Consider the following 18,112-nt stretch of genomic DNA (forward strand, 5'->3'; position numbering starts at 1 on the left):
TCCTGGAAGTATCTCCCATTGAATTTACTTATGAATAAACATCCATAGGATATTGCTCTGCATGCCTCCTATATCACTAAAACAAATAGGACGTTGTAATAGGATGGTGTAACTGGCCAGAGTGGCCTTGGCTGCCAGATGGGAAGTACATTAAATAAATAAATAAATAAATAAATAAATAAATAAATAAATAAATAAATAAATAAATAAATAAATAAATAAATAAATAAATAAATAAATAAACAAACAAACAAACAAACAAACAAACAAACAAACAAATAAATAAATAAATAAATAAATAAATAAATAAATAACTTAATCATTGTGTGCACTTATTTGGAAGTAAATCCCACTGTCCCCAGTGTGACTCACTCACAATTAAGCAAAAACATGCAGCCTTATAAATGCTTTACGTTGACTGGGCAGCATCATGACCGTTCATTTAAAGTTGTACAATTACAAAATGTTTAGGCGTGTGTGATGTTTATAAACACTAAAATGTGACCAATTAAAATGACCTAAAAAAATCCACGGCACATTAACGTCAAGAATAAAGCTTATGTAACTGTTATATTTTTATGTTGGTATTTTTAGGTAATCCACTATAAGATTCCCCCACCCACCCACACACTTTTTGTATGTTTTGAAGACTAAAGGTTCTGAAACTCTTCTGAAAATTATTTGTTAACTGGGATGTGAAACTGTTCCAGGTCATTTTATTATTTCTCATTTAAGAGACAGAATAAAAATTATCATGCAGTCTTAGTTATTGCTGGACATGCACAGCCATATCATTTGGTTGCCTAGCAACCTAGGGGTGGAGAGAGGGCTGGCAATAGGAAGAAAGAGAAAGAGAAAGCTTAGCAGCAAACACTCAAGCCCCGAAATGGCAGTGTGACATTTCATTTAAGGTAGGTTTCAATGGACTCAGCAGCAGCGCTGCATTTGTTTGGTTCCAGTTATTGATGATGGCTTGTGAAAGGGAATGTCACTCATCGTGCAAAATGGCCAAGGTATTGTGGGGAAGTGTGCTGTGTCAAATCATGTTAGTTTTCAAAGCTTTCTTACCTGGAAATGGGGAAGACAGTGTGAGGACTTTTAAAAATTGAGGGACAGTAGAAGCGTCTACTCACCTACTTAAAAGTAAGCCCTACTAAATTTGATTGTTGTTATTATCAGGTGAGTATAGCGAACTGCAGTCTTACAATCTGAAAACAAATGGCAGGCAGCCTGAAGTAATGCATTGGGCATAGTGTAACTGATGATCACTCAAAGGTCTCTGAACCTTAGCATTGTAGGTTGCTTCTAAGATTGAAGATGAGTAAAGACATATTTTCATTGACCTTATGATTGAGTTGCACAGATATTTTACTCCACTGTAAGAATGAAAGCTGCTGAGATATGAATTTCCTTTCTGTAAACAAAAAATAAAATAGTATTAGCAGTAAGAGGACTAGTTTTAAAAAATGATTTTCATTTTGTATGATGTGTCAGTTACAAAGCCAGCGATATTGCAATAGAAAAAAATAAGTTTATAGAAAACAAGAATCATTCTGAGTAAATTAGAAAAATGGAGTAGAAGACCCCAAGGCTTTTATAGAGTATTTTCTATTTACTATTCTCTCCTGCTTTGAAACTGCATTGTTGATGAAGCAGAAAACAATTTCCCCCTTCCCCTTTGCAAGAAGAGAGTTCTGTCTGCCTCTGAGAAAAAATCAGGAAGTCTGTTGGTAGAAAGTCTGTTAATGCACATTAAATGACAGTAGTTTGACTGAGGCCAGAAAAAGACATTAGAGACAGATTGTGACTGCAAGAGGAAAATTCTTAACAGAATGAGTTATCTCACCCTGGGATTACACAAATTAGCTTACTTTGTTGCTGTCTTCAGGATTTAAGCATCAGATTCCTTGAAGTTTGATTTCACAAACAGGGAAGGACTATCACAATCACCTCTCTACAGTATTAGCATATTTCCCACCCTAATTATGGTCCAACTCTAATGCCTGCTCTGTTGTCAGAAAGATGATATACTGTACCACATAAAACTGAAATGGGCTTTAAGGTACAGTCCTGTCTTCACATACTGAGGAGTAACCCCCATTAAATTCAATAAAACTTTTGTTTGAGTTGACAGGCTAGTACTGTATAGGATTTCAGTATTAGTTGACTATTCAGTACTGTATTACTTGAAACAGTTTCCCCTCTTGCTGTTAGTGAATAAATAAGACATAGTATCATTCCCAAGATTTAGTTTTGTGCTTCCACATCAGATCCAGGCCAGCAAATGCCAGCCACACCTTCCACCGCATTTATGTTTTCATTATCCAAGGTAAACCTGGCCATTTATTTGAGTGTCAGATATAGAAAATCTCACAAGAACTTTCCTCTTTGTGTGGCAGTAAAATTCAGTAATATCCTTTACTGATAGCCAAAATCAAACTCACAAGGCAGCAACCTTACTGCTTGCAATTGTGAACCACCCCCTACCTAACAAAATTCTTGATTGGGATGAAATGGATTTTACCGCACTTTGTGCAATATAAAATGACTTTATTTCAGACCTTAAACTATATCTTTATGCCTTGATATGGTTGCTGCTCTCTCTGTACATTCCTCAAAATTCATTCCCCCCCCCCCCGAATAGCTACTGGTTTTGGACAATCAGAAGAGGAAATGTTCTCCTGCTAAAGGCTATGTTTTTTGCTTGTAGCAAATTGTGTCATTATTGCAGTAACTCAAGGTTACATTTATCACACCACTGCTCTGCCTCGCTGAGTACTGTACATTTTATGAGGTCAGGCTTAATGTAACATGTCCTCAGCTCATAACCCTCTTTCATGTTTCTGCTGCTTCTGTCTTTTCTCCTAATTGCAGAAAATCCTTTAATAAGAAAAAGTTGGGATAGCTGCAGATTGCTAGCATGAGGTGTCCTCCATCCAGGACACCTCCATTCAGGTTTAATTTTGCTTCCTAAAAGTTGGGAGTCATAGGTAGAAGCAAATATTTCTGAACGCAATTAGAGATGGACCCTCATTAACTCCGCACAGCTGGAGTTAATGAGGGTCCAGCCCCTAGGGCTGTACCGTCCACTTACACATCTGCCACTGGCCCCACTCTTCCTTCCAATCCTTCCGGAATGCCTGGTTGGCTAGCCACTCGTCAGCCTTACAGGGGGACTTATCTTCCCTCCTTCTGCCAGAAATGGCTAGCTGACTGAGCACTCCGGAGCAGTTTGTAAGGAAGAGCAGGGTCGGTGGCGGCAGACATGTGAGTGGACAGTCCTGCCTCAGAGGGCTGGACTCTCATTAACTCCAGCTGTGCATAAGTATTCATAGTCATATACGAATATGAATACCCCCATCTCTAAACGCAATACATCTCATCAGGACAGAGCTAACATGTAAGCAGAGCCTTCCAGGCTCAGCTGTCAACAAGTCTAGCTAAATAACTGCAGGCAGATTATTTTACTCTAGTATAATGTTTTGGATAACCCAAGGTGTAGGCACTTTGTCTACCATTCTCTTGCTGTTGCATAGTCCAATCAAGTTTGTGAGGTGAGTCAGAAAAACATGGTCTGGATTTATTTATGGTATGTCATGGTTATGTCAGGGGGATATATCAGTGAGGAAGGTATCTGGCTGTGGAGGCAAATGTTGGGAGTTTGATTCTCCACTGGGCATCACAGGAAAAGAGCCAGCTTGTGTTCCCTTGGGCAAGCTGCAAGGTCCCAGAGTGCCTGCAGAGGAAAGGAATGGTAAACCACTTTTGAATACTCTATACTGAAGAAGCTTTGGAAAGCATCACCATAAGTAAGAATTATGATGACCCATAATTAATTATCTCAGGGTTTGCAGAATTCAGTCGAGAAACCTAGAATGCCACAAACTCTGAAATAAAAATAAACCTACCTGGAGTTGTGAGAGAATGCAATGGAAATTTTTAAAGCATTATAGATGAAGTTATAGCAAGGCAGCTTCAATGGTAGTTCTGCTGATATTGGTGCTGCATATACAAGACATTGGTGCCTCACTTAACAGGCGTCCCATTTAACAACGAAATTGCATAGCAATGAAGATTTTGCGATCTCAAAAGCGATCGCTTTGCAATGTTTTAAATGGGGGAAATCGCTTTGCGATGATCGGTACCCTGTTTCGCTTACCGATCATCGCAAAGCGATGATTTTTTAACAGCTGATTGGCGGTTCCAAAATGGCCGCCGGATTTAAAAAATGGCTGCCTGCTGTTTTCTGGGACAGATTCCTCGCTTACCGGGCAGCGAAAATGGCCGCCGTATGGAGGATTTTCGCTTTAAGGTGAGTCTGAAGCCCATAGGAATGCATTGAAGGGGTTTCAATGCATTCCTGTCGGCTTTTTAAAATCGATAGTGATGAAATCACTTTGCAGCGATTTTTGCTGCACTGATTATCATCACTATGCGAGGCACCACTGTATATCTAGAGCTTGCAAATAGTAGTGTTCGGACTACAGCTCCCGGAATACCCAGCCATGATGATTGATCACACTGGCTGGAGAATTCTTGGAGATACAGTCCAAAAAGTAATGTTTCCAACCTCTTACTGTATCTCTGTATGCATTCCAAATGTATAAACCATTTTCAGGCAAATACCTTGCTGTGTTGCACTAGATGCCATTCAGGATGGAATACAACCAGAATTGTACAGAAGAACGGTGAACAGATGCTTGAAATCTGTTCACTGTTCTGGTACTGTGACCTCCTGCCAGACTTGAGGTAGTCAGGTCAACCGGCCCTCCACTCTAAACCTGGTCTTGTTGAATGCCAGATCTGTATCAAATAAGTCCCAGATCATATAAGATCAGATTCTGGAGGAGGATGCAGATTTGTCATGCATAACCGAAACATGGATGGGCAGGGATGGGGGTGTTCCCCTGACTCTTGCCTGCCCTCCTGGTTATGCAGTCCAACATCAGGGTAGACTGGCAGGGCGGGGTGGGAGAGTAGCTATTGTTTATAAAAACACCCTTCAGGTTGTTAGGCGCTCTGCTCTGGTGACACCAGGTCTAGAGGCCCTCCACATGTCGGTTAGGGGCGAGGGATGGTATTGGGATCTTGCTGGGTTACTGCGCTCCCCGCAACCAAGCCATTTCCTTACCAGAGCTGACGGACTTCGTTATGGTCTGCCCTCAAAGGTTACTGGATCCTATTGGATTCCAGGATACCATGAGAGGGATTCTGGCCGATCTGACTGGCTCTGGTGGATAGTTGGTTGGTGGCTGCCACCACGACGGCTGTTGACACGATCGCATCTAAACGCCCTCTCCGGCGCAGAGATGACCCTTTGCCCTGGTTTAACCCAAAGCTGCAATTAATGAAGTGAAATAGGAGAAGGCTGAAGTGCATATAGAGGCGGAACCGGACGGAAAATGATCAAATAGCTGTCAGGATCACGACTAATTTCTACCAGTCTAAGGTGAAGGCTGCTAGTCGATCTTACTTTGCTGTCTGGATAAGCGAAGCTTCCAATTAGCAGGTGGAACTTTTCCGTATAGTTCGCAATCTTTCCGGAACTGGTCATGGTGATTGGCCTCCCTCTAGCATCTCCCCCGACCAATTTTCAGCCTTTTAAAAATCAAAAGTGGAGGCCATCTGCCGGGATCTTACCCCCTATTTGGAAACAGTAGATCAAGCTGAGACGTCCAGCACTCCGTCTTACCCGATGAGACTTAACCACTTTCAGCCTGTGATGTCAGATATGGTGGACAGAGTGCTTGACTGCTATCGTGCTACCACCTCCTCCTTTGACCCTTGCCCAGCTTGGCTAATCAAGGCAGCCAGGCCTATAACATCTGAATGGGCTACAGCAATAATTAATAGGTCTCTCCAGGAGGGCAAGGTTCCCCTTAAGGAGACACTCATTAGGCCCATTAGGAAGAAACAGAGCTTGGCAGTGGACAATGTTGGTAATTATACGCCCGTCACAAATGTTTCTTTCCTTAGCAAGGTAGTTGAGAGGGTGGTGGCCAATCAGGTACTGGCTCTTCTGGATGAAACCAATGCCCTGGATCCATTCCAGTCAGGCTTCAGGCCACTACAACTGCTGGTACTTCCCTTGATTCAACATGGAGGTCTTTCTTCTGCTTAGATCTCTTAATTTTGGATAACAACAGCTACCTTCCCCAAAATTTCTGTTGCAGTTAGTAGTAAGAATAGTCATAAAGACTGTGTGATTGACAATATTTCAGTGTATCATTCCATATGCATATCAATTAGAACACTGGATAAATGGTTGCTAGGCAACTGAAATGCTTCTTCCCTTTTCTGTGCAATTCCTATGGAATCTTCGAACTGAGTCTTTTGTATCATGGTAAAGCAAATACTCCAGAATGTTTATGACTTATATGGGATAAAATGGTGGGGTGTGGGTGTAAGAAGTATAAAAACAGTATTGTTATTGGGTTGTACAACGTGAGACTATTCTGCTTTTGTCTGGTTAGAGGATGGATGTAGGTATCTTGAAGGCTCTGAATAGGAAAAGGACATGCAACAGTGTACAGAAGGGGCTAGAGTTTAACCCAGGTGTAAAGTTAAACTGTCCAATGCAACTCAAGTGGTTTCCGAGCTCTTAAATGACAGAAGGACTCTATGGAAGGATGCTGCAATACTAGTCAAAATGCAATTTGAGCTGTTAATTTTGCAAATCTTTGTTAAGACAGTGTCATTTCAGTTACGTGTACAGCGTATCCACATCCATTTTAAAATAGGAAAGCTGAGCTTGCAGATGGGAAAATCTCCTTTTTTTGGACTACAGTTCCCATAATATCCCAGCCCATCTTTGGCCAAGCTGATAGTGAAGTATTATCTGTATTTTTGGTTATGAAAATGGGTTCTGATTTTCTTCCTTCTGAAATGTTTACACACACCGCTTCTTCTCTCACATTTGAGAAGATAGTATTGATATTTACTATCTTCTCTTCTGGAACTCTGTTTTCTTTAAAATCAAAATAAACATCAGCAACAAACAAATGTTCTCATTGCCCCCGAGAAATACAAATACCTGTACAATAAATCATTGCTTAGCAAATTCTCTTACAACCGCATTTTCCAGAGAATAAATTAAGTGCAGTATCTTGTTCTGTGTGCTGTTGGTAATGCATAGGATGTAACCAAAGTTGGAGGGGCCATTACTAGTGTATTTTCCAGTGTACCTATGGGCATCTCTGGTGGATGTCTGAGACTGACCATCTTACATTTCCCAGAATGCCTGGGACCATAAGTGCCTGAGAGCATAAGAAAACTAGCCAAGAAGAGAAATGTTTGAGAATTAGCTATGATGGTTCTGGGTAGCTACTCAGTGATAATGTAGGAAACTACTTTTAGTGTTCAAGTTTCTGTTGTTCATTTCCTTACAAAGATATAAACCCATACTTGTGTTCAATTATAGCCTTGATCACTTGAACAATTAATAATGAATAAACCATGTATAGAAACTTTTGGTCTGATTAGTCTCCCTTTAACTCTAGATGCCATATATTACTGCTAAAATTTCTTTTGACTTTATTTGAAAGTTTATATTAATGTACCTGGTACGACTAGGATAAGTACTGTATTCTCCTATATTCACTTTATCTTACTATCTGAAATGTCCTTGAAACTGAGCATATTTTCAGCAGGCTCTTGATAGATAGAAAGAGATAGCAGAACCAACATGTTCCACTGTGCTGAGATACTGGTGGACGTTTCATTTTCCCATATTCTAGAATTACTTTACAGATAAGCACTTGCTAGTACAGCATAGGCAGAAATAAATGAGAATGGATATATCTCAGTATATTGTTCATTTATATTTGCATTTTGAACATCTGTATTCTGTTAAATGCAATTATTTCATTTCCCATTGATCTGGCATGGTTTTAGTAATATTGTGAGTAATATAAGTATATTTAATAATTAAGTGCCATCAAGTCGGGTCTGTCTTAAGTTACTTTTTTCATAGTTTCCTAAATATAGAGTACCCAGAAATGGTTTCCCATTCCCTTTTATTGGATGCTCAGTGACTATGCAGCTCTAGGCTACACAGGCTGGCTCTTCTTCCAGGAAAAAGTGAGGAATTAAAGTCCTAACCTCTGGCTCCACAACCAGGTACTCAACTCACTGAGCTATACATCCAGCACTCTTTTTTATATCAGCTCATTTGCAACTAGTAATTATTAAGAGAAGCTACCACTACCCCAAATTTTGGGGAAACTCCATGAGCTGCCTATCATAATCATTTACTTTATTAATTATTTCTTAAGTTTTCTACCCAAAAAACACATTTCTATTTTGTGGTACATTGATGACAGTTTTTACGAAACTGGATTAATGAAAAGGAAGCCTTAGAGAAATTCCATTGAGATTTCAATAACTTTCATCTTAATGTCAACCTCAGCCTGGATCAGTCTACGTAAGTATATTTTCTAGACACCACTGTGAAGCTACAACAAAAACATCTTAGCACCACGTCTATTGAAAACCCATGAATCAATATGCATACTGTGTTTTTCCATTTATAAGACGACCCAATGTATATGACAACCCCCCCTTTTCCAACACCAAATTAGAAAATTTGATCCCTTCTTTTCCCTTTCTTTTGATAAGCCACAGAGCTTATCAAAAGAAAGGGAAAAGCAGAGATCAAAGGGTTCCCTTTGACCACCACTTTTCCTTGCCTTTTGCAAAGCTACCAGGCTTAGCAAAAAGGAAGGGAAGGCTTCCTTTGGGTAAAGGCTGCATGATCACAGCCCTTTGATCCTGAAGCCCTTTCATGGCTGCTTTATCCACTTCCTAAGCCCCACAGGACTTAGGAAGTGGGTAATGCATCCGTGAAAGGGCTGCACTATTGCAGCCCTTTGATCCTGAAGCCTGCGGGGCTTAAGAAGTGGATAAGGCAGCCAGGAAAGGGCTTCAGGGTCAAAGGGCTGCAATCGTGCAGCCCTTTCATGGCTGTATTGCCAACTTCCTAAGCCTTGTGGCTTCACAAAAGACAGGGGAATGCAGCTGCCTTCTGTGTATGAAACGACCCTCAATTTATTGTCAAATTATTTAAGGAAAAAGTGTCATTTTACAGACGGAAAAATATAGTACTGTTATACCTCCAGCTTCCATTCTGAACACAGCACAAAATCTATCATTTACAGCCAAGACCTTACATATAATTGGACATGTTTGGACCCACAAGACAGAAACTGCAAACTCAAGGGTATAAAAAAAACATTTAGCAGATTACAATACCCATCCAAAATGGTTAGGAACAAATTAGCCAGGCAAGATGAATATTTTTTGTTTAATCGTTTAGTTGTGTCCGAATCTTCGTGACCCCATGGACCAGAGCATGCCAGGCCTGCTCTTAAGATGAATATTACAATTTTAAAAAACCTCCGGCTTATGAATGTGGGATATTGTGTTTTTGTACCCATGGTTCAGAAAGCCAGGAAATTGTCCAATATTGCTGCACAATATAGTGCCCAAACTGCCAGCAGGCAAAAGGATGCCAAACTTTACATAGCAAAGGACAGTCTGAATGTTGACAACACCAATGGCCACTGTCATTTTTTACAGATCAAAACTTCAAAGGAAAAGAACTGAATATCAAACAGGAGTCTTAAGTCATTATAAGTATGGAATGCTACATTGACTCACCCCATTTGTAGTTTGTGTCTACTGTACTCACCAAACATTGTCACCTGGTCCTTGTAGGCTGCATATAAATGATTGCCATATAGTGTCATTCTTATGTCTGAGGAAGTGAACTCTACAAACACCCACTTTAAAATATAACAGTTAGTCTTTAAGGTGCCACAACGTTTTTGTCTTTTTATATTTATATTTATATTTTGTTTTTATTTTTATTTGTTTCATGTCTGGTATCTTATTACTGTTTGTGATATAATTGTCACTGCTAAGTAGTGGTGCATTTAATTTCTCTCTGACCTCACTGTTTCCAGTCTCAGCATCTGCCGTGTGTATTGTACCTTCTGGATATTTCATGCATTAGATGAAGAGGCTATAATCCACAATATAGCTCATGTTATTATAAATTCGGCAGCCCTTAAAAGTGCCTCATAATTATTTGTTATTTTTTCCTGCAAAAAATTAGACACTGTTACAGCTTTGTTAGGAATGGTCTGCAATTCTTACAGCCTGTACAGCTGGCTAGATAGCTCGATGGGTTGGAGAACCTGGTTTTGGTGCTAGGACTGGGTGTTTGCGTTCCTACTGTGCTTCTTGAAATAAAAGCCAGACTGTATAATTTTGGGCAAGCAACTCTGTTCCACAGCAGAAGGAGGTAAACCACTTCTGAGTCTTTTATGCTTATGAAACCCTGTAAAGGTCTCTATAATTCAGAATCAAGATATAATTATTAATGAATTAGAAGTACTGGTTTAAAAGGTCAGAAACATTTTCTAAGCACAGATAGCTTCTCTTCATGGCACAGCAAGATCATGAAATACTATAATTTGATGACGTTGTCTACATCACTGACAGTGGTTACAAACCTTTTAACATCTTGCAAACAATGTCATGAAAAGAGTAAAATGTTCTCTTTTCTCTGAAAAGTTAAAAGAAGACTGATGATTTACTTTTGGTTGGAATGTGCTTAAGGACACAAGATTGTAAGATAACAGCTCCTGAAGTTTCTGAACCAAACTGCTTCTTTACACGTACCTTTCATAGAGTCACCCAAACTGCCTTAGCACAATGTTGGTTTTTTTGGAGTGCTTGTCAGTTATTAGCTGTGGATAGCACTACAAAACCAGAGAGTAAGAGTCATGTAATGCTACAAAGTATTGGTTTAAGTTTTTGAAAAGGATGGTGGTAACTTTGAGGTGTTTGGTAGGACCTTACATTGGATATGTTAATAACAGAGCTATGTCAGAGGCTACCAAAATACCACAAAACTTTAGCATAGTTTTTGAGCAAAAAAGGACAATATTTGAGGGGATGCTCTGAAGGATCACACATTGTTAGTTTCCAAGCTGCTTGAAGACCTGACCAGTCTTACAGCTCAGTTAAAAAGGTCAGGACAGTTTCATCAATTGAAGAAAAGGTTTCTCTGCACAGCCCCTACCTTCTTAATTGAGTTGAAAGACTGGTCAGGCCTACAGGAAAGATCTCAGCTCTCCTCTCTTCATTCCAGAATTTGTAAACATAATAAGATCATTGTTTCTGACATCTTGTAACTTATTGTTAAACCAGTTACAGGTAAGTGTTACTGAAACACTTTAGAACTCTTTGTTGATATAGACAACAGCTTGTCACCGTTGAGTAACAGCTTCAGGATAACAATACTTCCTTATACAAAATACACCTCTAGTCCTGTTTTTTTTTTTTTTAAATTACCTTTTCTCAGACCGGCAGAAGATGTTTAGGGCTTTAGATAGGAGTTTTTCTCAGTTTTACATGGATATGCCAGGTGTTGAACCACTGTCCTTTTGCATGCTAAGCGTATAGACATGGTATAGTGTATAGACATGGTATATTTGATTTTTAAAATGTTAAATTATTAATTCATTAATAACTGTTAGGACTGTTAATTTAGAAACTGCAAAATCATACTCACTTTCCCATGAGCTAGTACTTTAGGAGTCCCTCTAATATTCCTTGAGTTTGGTATGAAATTCAAAGTCAAGGTTCTTTTAGCAGACATGTCACACATCCAGTCTTTCACCATTCTAATACCGTGTTTCCCCAAAATTAAGACAGGGTCTTATATTAATTTTTGCTCCCAAAAACACATTAGAGCTTATTTTCAGGGGATGTTTTATTTTACAGTCATGTCATCTTCTAGTTGCTGCAGAATGGTGGAGGGCAGGGTTTCACTTAACTAGGGCTTATTTTGGGGTAGGGTTTATATTACAAGCATCCTGAAAAATCATACTATGGCTTATTTTCAGGTTAGGTCTTATTTTCAGGGAAACAGGGTATGTATCCCTTGATCATCTGAAAACATCTAGTTTTATCACTGCATCAGCAGGCTCATAAAATAACTTTTAATATTAGCTTTGCGTAACAGGAGATGTGGTGCTTTTTACCAGGTCGCTTGCCCCAGACTGCATGATGTATTCAGTGCTGTTGCTCACTCGCTTTGAGGCGCATTGGCAGGTCTGCTGCAGGGCCTCTTTCTGGCTTCCAAAATATGACAAGCAGTGCTGCCATGCTTCCAGCACCAGGAAGCAGATGTGAAAAAGGCCTCAGAAATGTAGGTTCTGGGACAGGCACACACAAAACTGCCTTTATAAGAGGGGAAGCAATGCTGAGTGACAAATTTTGGATTTTAAAGTTTTGTTGCAACTGGAGGCAAGAACTGTTTGGGCATTGAAGAGCTGTCCTGTGTTCCTAGTGTCTTCTAGTTGGCTTCCAGCTATTCTCACATCATTCTTGACTAGTCTGCCTAGCGATGCTGCTGAAGCTTCTTCTAATGTGCAGAAGGAATTAGATTATTTTAAGAGTGCGGAGGAGACATCTTAAAAATTGATGCAGTATTCATTTTTGGTACCATTATAGAACATGGTTAACCTGAATCTTTTCAAAGGTGTATCTTATTCTTAACAGGAGGCTCCTACATCTCTGGCAACTCCAGCTTTGAAGAAATTGTTATGCTTTCCATCCTCCATGTCAGGACATAGTCTATTTGGTTTAAAAAAATCAGTTTTCAAACAGTATGTTGATAGGCTGCTTATGAGGTGGACTGTACTGAGTTTGGGGGGTGGATTTTATATCACCTGAAGCTGAGATTTCATTTTATGAGGGCTCATTTGTTCCAGCCACTAGATAAAGCTAGCCAATTTGATGTCTGTTATCTGTTTTGGGATCTAACGTTATCTCCAGATTTGTTAATACGAACATGTCTGGTTCCTCTGTTTTCCATTACTAAATGACCTGGTGGGCTTTATGCAGGATAAAAATAGCTCTAAATGTAGAACTGGATCTTATGCTCCTAAAGCCTGAGGATCAACATTAATGTATTTCTTCCACTATCTCTAGAAGTTACTCCAGGTGAAATATAAAACAACCGCACCATCTGCTAGAATGTCATTTGAGTGTCCACAGATCTCTTATCACACATATACTATAATTTCCAACATTATCTATCTCCACACTTTCTCTTTCCCTTACATTTTTTGTAACATCCTGCCTGATTAATTAATCTGGAGATAAGCTTGTAAGCTTGCACACATTTTTGCGCCCTTTTCAATTGCCTAATAAAGGTGCTGCACTAATATGAATCCCAGTCTGCTACGAGAGTTTACCTCAACTTAGTCATATTAATACTCACTATATACATCTTTCCAGGACCAAGAGTAAATGATGATTGCTATTTTGAGATACAACCATGGAATACCTACAAGTTTTATACTTTTGTGAACAAAGGAATAGAAGTGAGCCGTCCTCACAGACATCTAAAGAAGAAGCAAATGAGGGATGTGCTGTGGGCGAATTAATCAAATTGGACGATGATGAATGTATGACTAATAAAGCGATAGAGGTGTTTCTGGCAGAGAGGATGAAAGACTGGGGGAGGAGTCAGGAGGGTGGAGATGGGATGAGGTTATAAAGGAGGAGAAGGGAGAGAGAGGGGCAGAGGGAGGAAAGGAGGAAAAGAGTACACAAACAAGAGAGACAGGCGCAGAGAGAGAAAAGATCGTAACTTTAGTAAAGAACTTCCCAAACTTGATGAAGGAGGATGGTTTGTTGCCTATACCAAAAGAGATAGAGAAGATCGGAGCCGGTGAGCATCCAGGGGGATGGAAACCGGGAGTGGGTTCGGCTTCTCGCCCAGTGACAGACAGAGGGACCCTTGCTGGAGCCAGCCCTTTCCTACCCAGGCTGGAGGGTTCGGTGGTGGTCCATCCTTGTTGCAGGACTACCTGTTCAGTACTGACTGTGTCAACCGTGAATCAGAGCGCAACCATTCGTTTTGGGGGGAAGAAACAGTAAAAACAAAAGATGTGGGACCTGGGGTAAAGCCCCAGAAATATAATCTGTTAACAAATGAAGAGTTGCCAGACCCGTTTGGTCCAGAGTTACTTGACGGAAAAGTTAATAAAACCAATCCATTTTTGACCGTTACATCGACTCCGGCTGTCATTCCCGCCGAATCCCTTGGCCCGCCCATCCTAGAAAAGGAACCCAATCACAACTTTATTTTCCATGATAAAAATATCTGACTAAAGTTGCTCAGTTTAGCAGCTAATAAACAAGGCGGGGTGAGGGTAAAAATATCTGAATCCATTCCCAGCTACATGGTGATTGGGGGAACATCAATTATAGTTGCAAATATTTGTCATCCAAGTGCCTTTTGGCAGTCTTGTGAATTAAAGGGAGGTGAGTTTAGCATAGCTATCAGTGTTATACTGTTCCTGTGATGATTTTGAAGACTTTTCTCTTCGAGCAAGCTTTCCATCAGTAACCAGCTACCTGTGTGTGATTTCTAGATAGATTGTTTTGTATTACTGCTTTCACTGGATTGTTAGTACTACTTGTGTTTTCCATTTGTGTGTTTCCCATTTCTCAGAGTGACATTTTAAAAATGTTTGTATATTTATTGATCTTTGCCTTAATATTGCCTGTTAATTGAAATAAGATGCCTCCTTATTCATTGTTCATAATTTTTATCATCTTTTAATAATGTTTATCACTGTTGTGTACGGTGTATACGTTGTATATTTAAAGTTTTGAATATTGTCTTTCATTGTAAGCCACCTTGGGTCCTTTTTAAAGAGAAAGGTGGGGTAAACATATTTTAAATAAAATAATTAATTAATTAATATACATCTCATGTGTATCATATATGCGTTACTGATGCCTCAAATTATCACTGGCCTTTGTAAGCACATATGAAAGCCAAAGTATGTGTACTTGCTATCATTTTTCCTTTAATAGGAATAAAATGAAATTAACAATTTGTTTTTCTTTAGCTGAGATACCCGCTCCTTAAACATTTGGCAATAAAAAAGTAAATGCCAATTTGTTAACTCCAAGTATATGACCTGAGTTTTTCTTTTAAAAATAGCTGTATGATTAATCTCCAGAATCTTTGTACTTTTTCGCATTCCCACCACATATGAAAGTATGTACCAATTTCCTTCTCACATTTACAACAGACATTCAGTAACTAGCGTTAATTTCATTCAATTTTGTTGGTGTTAAATACCATTTTAAACCCAATTTGAATTTTTTTTCCTCTTATTCTTACTGACATAAATCTTAATACGTAAACCTTCTTTCATATCCATTCAGTTCTCCCTATATGTTTTAAATCTGTAGTTTTCAATATCTTTCTCAGGAGGGTATTCAGCTCACCTTTTTTACATACAGATTTATCCTTTACCTTATCCAAAACCATATTAAAATCTCCTGCCATAACCAGATATCCCTTTCTAACCTTCACTATCTCTTTAACGACAGTTTTATAAAATTCTCCTTGATTCATATTCTGTGCATAAACATTTACTAATGTACAGTGGTGCCTCGCAAGACGACATTAATTTGTTCCAGCGAAATCGCTGTAGTATGAAAATGTTGTAAAGTGAAATTAAAAAGCCCATTGAAATGCATTGAAACCCCTTCAATGCATTCCAGTGGGCTGGAAATTCACAGTCCAGCGAAGATCCTCCATAGGGTGGCCATTTTCGCTGCCTGTGCAGCGAGGAATCCGTCCCAGAAAAGCGGGAGCCATTTTATTTACCCAGTGGCCATTTTGAATCCGCCAATCAGCTGTCCAAAAATCGTTGTTTTGCAAAGAATCGGTTCCCGAAGCAGGGAACCGATCATCGCAAAGTGAAATTCCCCCATTTAGACCATCGTTTTGTGATCGCAATTGCAATCACAAAAAGATCGTCGTAAAGTGGATTTGTCGTAATGCGGGGCAAGCATAAAGCGAGGCACGACTGTATAATCCTCTTCCCCATTAGACCTTGTACTATCAAATATCTACCATTACCATATTTTGCTACTTCTTTTACCACAAATTCACAATGTTTAGACATCAATATCGCTACACCTTTGGATTTGGAAGTCCCAAATCCTTTTTCATAAATGTTTATACTCACAAAGAGAGTATGGCTGAATAAGAAGCTGACGGCATATACCAAGATCCAAGTCTATAGAGCTTGTGTCCTGAGCACACTCCTGTACTGCAGTGTGTCCTGGACTCTTTGTGCATGGCAGGAGAGGAAGCTGAACACGTTCCATATGCTTTGTTTCCAACACATTTTTGGTATCACCTGGCAGGACAAAGTTCCCAATAGAGTAGTCCTAGAACGAGCTGGAATTTTTAGCCTGTACTGTATACATTACTGAAACAGTGATGTCTACGTTGGTTTGGGCATGTTGTGAGAATGGCTGAGGGTCGGATTCCAAAATATCTCCTGTATGGAGAATTAGTGCATGGAAATCGCCCCAGAGGGAGACCACAGCTGCGATACAAGGACATCTGCAAGTGGGATCTGGAGGCCTTAGGAATGGACCTCAACAGATGGGAAATGCTGACATCTGAGTGTTCATCCTGGAGGCAGGCGTTGCATCACGGCTTCTCCCAGTTTGAAGAGACCCTTTTCCAGCAGGCCGAGGCAAAGAGGCAGTCACGAAAGCAACAAAATCAGGGAGCTGGACAGGGAACAGATTAGATTTGTCTGCAGTGTGGAAGGGATTGTACTCTTGAATTGGCCTTCTCAGCCACACTAGATGGTGTTCCAAGTCCTCCATACAGAGCACGATACCATAGTCTCTCGAGACTGAAGGATGCTTAAGAAAGAAATGTGTATATTTTGTAATTTCAGTTTATTAACACCATCCTTTGATTGATGAGTCTCTTGTAGATAAATAATATCCACCTTATTCTTCTTCAATAACGTTTTTATTCTCTTCGTCTTTGTTACAGACCCTAGGCCTTTCACTTTTAAAGTGGCCACCCTTATGTTTTCCTCCATATGTTTTCCTCCATATGTTTTCCTCCATATGTTTTCCTCCATATCCCATCTTTTTTTGGGTCCCGTCGTGCATCCCACGAAACAAAAACACCCCCCAAAATTAAAATTCACATTGTTCCCTATCTAATGCCCTATCCCTAACTTCCAACTCTACATGTAACCTCTTTCCCTCCCTCCCCAATTCGCCGTGCCTCACTAAGGTTTGATGGGAGCTCCGGGAGGGAGGGAGATACCACCCCACCAGTCTGGACCCCAGCCAAATCCTCATTCTTATTTCATGCTACTCTGTTTCCCCCTTCTTATTACCTTCTCTTCTTTCATTTGACATGTTTTTTCTCTTAATGTCCTTATCCCTTAATCTTTCCTCTCTCTTCTCCAACCCCACAAAAAGAAACAAAATAAGCAAACAGAACAAAAAACAAACCAAAAAAAAACCAAAGGGGGAGGAGCATCAAATGGTTTCTTTCAGTCCAGATAACTTCTTTTTCATGTTTCCACTGCTTGTCGGCCTACTTGCTTGCGTCCTGGTCATCTTGATCTTCTTGTGGTATGTGCACCTTCTGTTAGGCTGATGACTAAGAAAAATTCATCATCTTTAAATCCTGCCCTGTATTTTTGAGTGGGGTGAGAACAGATCGGTCATATCAGAGCAAAAGAAAGAAGAAACGCTTTGTGTGCATAACACTATTTTGAACAATATTAACATATTCTAAAAATATGTATACATGGCAATAAAATGCAAACCAAGCTGTGCTACCTTGAGAGATGCTATATTTAGAAGACTTCTTGGTGTAAGTGAATCACTTTGTCAAAGCAAGACAAGAGAGATGGTCTTAATCTATCATTCTGTCTGCTTATTTTTTCTCAAGTGTCTGCATGTGTGTTCATGTACTTCATGACTTTTGACACCATGTGATGGGGTACATGGTTATGCTGGGAATCCTAGAGGTAATGTCTATATCTAGGAGATATTGTTAGTGCTCCTACTGTTTTAAGAGGCTGCAGTAATGCAAAGAATATACGTATGATCAAGGACTACTTTCCTGTCTTCAGCCCTTCAAACCACCAGTTTATTCAGCTGTGTATAGTATTTATTTATTTTGTATACTGCCCATCTAGCTGAAGCTACTGTACTCTGGGTGGTTCACAACATAATCAGACAA

General features: G+C 39.7%; 1 protein-coding gene across 1 annotated transcript in view; it reads left to right on the top strand.

Moving 5' to 3' along the window:
- The first annotated feature begins 827 nt into the window (after positions 1-827).
- PLCL2 (phospholipase C like 2) overlaps positions 828-18,112 on the top strand; it is a 124,598-nt gene continuing 107,313 nt past the window's right edge. Inside the window, exon 1 of the mRNA XM_073003362.2 lies at positions 828-911. The gene's annotated coding sequence lies outside the window, so the exon portion shown is untranslated. The remainder of the gene's footprint in view (positions 912-18,112) is intronic.

Source organism: Pogona vitticeps, chromosome 6 (genome assembly GCF_051106095.1).
Source record: "Pogona vitticeps strain Pit_001003342236 chromosome 6, PviZW2.1, whole genome shotgun sequence".
NCBI classification, from domain to species: Eukaryota; Metazoa; Chordata; class Lepidosauria; order Squamata; family Agamidae; genus Pogona; species Pogona vitticeps.